This window comes from Rhinoderma darwinii, chromosome 5 (assembly GCF_050947455.1).
Source record: "Rhinoderma darwinii isolate aRhiDar2 chromosome 5, aRhiDar2.hap1, whole genome shotgun sequence".
NCBI classification, from domain to species: Eukaryota; Metazoa; Chordata; class Amphibia; order Anura; family Rhinodermatidae; genus Rhinoderma; species Rhinoderma darwinii.
In genome coordinates, this window is record NC_134691.1 from 29,407,604 (window position 1) to 29,412,337 (window position 4,734).

Below are 4,734 nucleotides of genomic sequence, written 5' to 3' on the forward strand. Positions count from 1 at the left end.
ACCAAAACCTATGACAAATAGCTTTACATTAAAATTACAGAATATTTCTGGCTTCCTCCATCCTGATCCTCTGTTCTGATATTGCCTAGAGAACGAAAAATGTCTTTAGTGGAGTTATCTTTTAATAAGAATTTTCAGGAGGCCTGATAGATTGCAGCCACAGATACACTACAGCAGGGCTCACACAGGCAGAGCAAGTTGAGACAAAGCAAGTAACATACCAGTTCCAACAGTAACATACCTATTTGACTTAAGGGCCTTTTTACACCTGCCAATATTCGGCCGACGCAGCGAGCGCCGAACAACGAGACATCGTTGATCGGCGCACGTTTGCTCCTGTCACACGGAACTATGTATGGGGACGAGCGGTCGTTACTCCAATCGCTCGTCCCCATACATTATTATCATGTCGGCAGCGCGTGTGCTGCCAACAACGATAATATTTAACTTTTTTAAAACCATACGATCAGCAGATGATCAAGTGTTTGCTCGTACATCTGCTGATCGCTGCCTTGTTTACACAGGGCAATTATCGGCAACGAGCGATATATGAACGCTTGTCTGCCTGATATTCGCCCAGTATAAAAGGGCATTTAGTTGGCAGGTTATTTCTAAGGATAGAGGTAGATAAGTGGCTGTTAGATACCCATGGTAATACTAATCTTATTGAAAACAGTAGAATCCCAGTTCCTCCAAACTGAGATTTTGAGGGACAATAAAGTTGTCCATATAGACATGAGATTGTTGGCCTATCCCGGCACACTTCACACAATAGGACATCTCAGAGTTATATCGTCTGGTATATTTTTTATTATTCATATATGGTCACATATGTGACCTACATAAAACTTGAATAGTAGGTGTAAGAGTGTCTGTTCATCAGTATATTGCACCTGTGCAAACTCCTATGTAGCATTGTGGTTTATCTGCACCATGCTGGAAAGTGGTGTGTGTACCTGCCCTTGTGAGTAAGCCCCTATTACACCGGCGCTCTCTTGCTCCTGTTACAAGGAGCTATGTATAGGGACGAGCGGTCGTTACTGTGATCGCTCGTCCCCATAAATTATTATCATGTCGGCAGCGCGTCCCCCTGTTTACACAGGGAGATGTGCAGCTGACAACGATAATATTTCACTTTTTTAAAATGATACGATCAGCAGATGAACGAGCATTTGCTCGTTCATCTGCTGATCACTGCCCCGTTTACACTCTACAATTATCGGGAACGAGCGTCCTATGAACGCTCATTTGCCCAATAATCGCCCAGTGTAAAACCCACTTTAGTATGTCCTGACCTACATAATACTATTCAGTGTGATTAATTAGATTAGTGTGATTTCATCAAAAAGGAAAGTGGTTGTCACCTGCCGACTGAAGGGTGTCACCTGACAATTTTCTGAAGGCTAGGTCCATCTCTGAAGCGGATTACCCATGTTACAATATGAATACCCTGACAATTAGCTGATAACAGAGTGACCCATTGCTGGGACCACCAGAGATGAGCTGTAATCTGTGGGGTAACTCGACAACAAATGTTCAATGTCCCCGCAGCGCCGCCGCAGTGGAAATGAAGAATTATATGGTGCCTATTGAAATCAATAGGCTGTCTGTTTAATGCATGGATATGCCGGGTCCTACAGAAAGGAAGAAACTCTCAGTTATGGATAATAGATGAGGGTCCTCAATGAGGGATCCCCTCTATTTACTTAGAATTCTCTAATAGGGTATTTGAAAATGGGATTTCTAAACCTCTTTAATTCTTTGTACCAATAAAATCTTTAAAACAGGAGCAGACCGGCTATTAAGCAACTGCAAGAACGGTTGTGGTGTCTCGGTAGATTAGAATGAAGGGAATGACTCTATTACCAGAACAGGTTTCCTGTAGATTAGACTATCCTTATAATATTAAAGTCGGACTTGAGGGTGCAATTACACCCACTAAGACTAAGTGATCCGTTCAGAAGTGCAAGCCGGGGGTTTGGAAGAAGCATTCCCCATCCTTCATGTTCTTTCGAACACTCCCAGTTATTTTATCTTTTTCTTATTGTAATTTGAACCACATAATGGCAATCTTGTGTTGAGTATATGATAGCGTAGAGATCTATCAGTACTTGCTTCATGTACCAGCCATGGACTTCTGCTGCTGAAAACATATAGGACATCATTTTTGGATTACTGGTAAATGATGCGCAGAGAGAACAGCAATAGCTCCAGACTGCACACAGTATGACTGCAAATTGGATGCATTTAAGTGAAACAAAAATATTTATTTGTATATGTTTTTCTTTTCAATAAAAGATGGGATGTAGTCACTCAAGCATTATACCTCTACATTGACATCTGGTTCGCTGCAGAATAATACTTTGCATCACTAATTCAGAGATGATCTGGGAAAGAAATGGCAGAGCCCGTATCATTTATCAAGAGTATTTCCAAGTGTATTTGTCTTTAAAAAGTTTCTACAGAAAAGTACTATAACAGTTTCTTAAAGGCGACGTCCATTTTTTCAAAACCTCATACAGGGGTAATCATAGACAAGCCAGGTTGGTCTGTGCAATACAAGATATGTAAATTTTCCACTTGGCTAGTGCAGTGTAAACTAAATACATTTCTTTAATAATGGCTGGTCAGGGGATATGTGGGTTGCAGAGGTAGCAGTCACAACTGGTGCCTGGTGTCTGAGAGTCTTCAAAAAAAAAAAACAGAGGGAACATAAAAAGACACCAGTATTATAAATGGCAAATATTTGATGAGTGTTACAGAATTTGCATTGGGTCCTAGGAGCTTTAAATTAAGGTGCCCATAGACAGAACTCGGCCGAACCCAATGACCGATTATCTAATGTGTATGGGGTCCACTTGACTCTCCTCTGATGTCAACATGCCCGATCCTTTGATTCTGGCAGCGGCTTATTCCCCTCTGTCCATAGACATCCCCCTAGTTCTATTGTAGTGTGTTGTTATGTTACGTCAAGAACGTTTCGACAAGGTTCAGGATGAAATCAGGAGACAATAGCACAGATCTTGTTTGAGAACCAAATTTAAGTCAAAGGTTAAAGGTGTATTCCCATCTTACAAACAGCAGAGCACAGCGAGCTCGGCTGTTTCCGTAATCCCGGCCACCTCTTCATTCGTTCACTGCCTGGAGGTGGAGGCCAGTGGCCATCTTACCAAGCAGGCCAAGGTCAGATGGGCCCCGTTTGGGAGATAGGTGTGATTCACCAGAGGTGGGGTCTGCATCTTTCAGAAATGTATGGCTTGTCCTGTCCATATGCCATTAATGTCTACGATGGGAATACAGCTTTAAATAAAAACATTCAATAGATTAGCCAAGTCAACAACAATGAGACAATAGAACATCCTAGTAGCCAAAAGCTGGCAGTCCTTTAGTAGCATTTGTTGGATATAAGGTAAGGGGTGGCCCTACTGCGATGACATCCATACCACTTGCCAGAGGCTCATTTACTGATGGAACGCATCTACTGAAAAATACCGTGTTTCCCCGAAAGTAAGACAGTGTCTTACTTTCTTTTTATCCCCAAAAGCCCCACTATGTCTTACTTTCGGGGTATGTCTTATATTGGAAAAAAATTGTCGAATTATTATTATTTTTTTTTTCACAAACTTTATTTAACTGTTTTACATTTTTTTTTTTAGTCCCACCAGGGGACTTCACTATGCGATGTGCCGATCGCATATATAATGCTTTGGTATACTTAGTATACCGAAGCATTATTGCCTGTCAGTGTAAAACTGACAGGCAACCTATTAGGTCATGCCTCCGGCATCGCCTAACAGGCAGATGCTGAAGGCAGACCTGGGGGTCTTTGTTAGACCCCCGGCTGTCATGGAAACCCGACGGCGACCCGCGATTTGTTTGCGGGGGCGCCGATCGGGTGACAGAGGGAGCTCCCCCCTCTGTCAAACACATTAAATGCCGCTGTCACTATTGACAGCGGCATTTAATGGGTTAAACTGCCGGAATCGGCGCGCGCTTCGATTCCGGCAGTTGCAGCAGGAGCCAGGCTGTGTATAACAGCCGTGCTCCTGCCGCTGATCGCGTGGGTACAGTCTCAGTACCCGCGCCATCACAGGACGGATATATCCGTCCTCCTGCGCGAACTAGCAGCTGCTGAGGACGGATATATCCGTCCTTCGGCGTTAAGGAGTTAATACTGTGTGCATTACCGTATTTTAAGCAGGAGGCGGCATTGACAAGTGCAGGGGACGGCGCGGTGACGTATGGAGACGTATGGAGAGGGGGGCAGCGCGGAAGTGGGCAGGAGGCGGCAATACCCCCGTGTTTCCCCGAAAGTAAGACATATGTCTTACTTTCGGGGTACGGCTTATATTAGCCGACCCCCCTGAAACCCCCGATACGTCTTACAATCGGGGGTGTCTTACTATCAGGGAAACACGGTAATGCTTCATCATGTACATCAGACTAAAGATATGCACATACGGGTTTGTAAGTAGATCAAGGAAGTACCACCAGGAGGTCCACAAACAAATATGGGGCCCAGCAGCTTTTATTACTCCAGTATAAGATATAATTTTAAGAGACAATAATTTTAGCCTTAATAGCATATGAACCTTTTAGGAGGGGTAGAGTCCCATGCTCAGGGCCCGCATCCATTAGTCGTAACTGAGAACTAGCATGTAATACTAGATTTCTCCTGTGGTGGCCACTGCAGGGTACAGGTAGGACCAGCTGCAACTTCCCCTGACGATCTTC

The 4,734-nt window shown here is 43.8% G+C and overlaps 1 non-coding gene across 1 annotated transcript; it reads right to left on the reverse strand.

Annotated features, from left to right (window-relative positions):
- Positions 1-1,649: 1,649 nt before the first annotated feature.
- LOC142654761 (small nucleolar RNA SNORD83) lies at positions 1,650-1,726 on the reverse strand. Its single transcript, XR_012849101.1, has one exon. It is a non-coding gene; the product is annotated as a small nucleolar RNA SNORD83 (small nucleolar RNA).
- Positions 1,727-4,734: the final 3,008 nt, after the last annotated feature.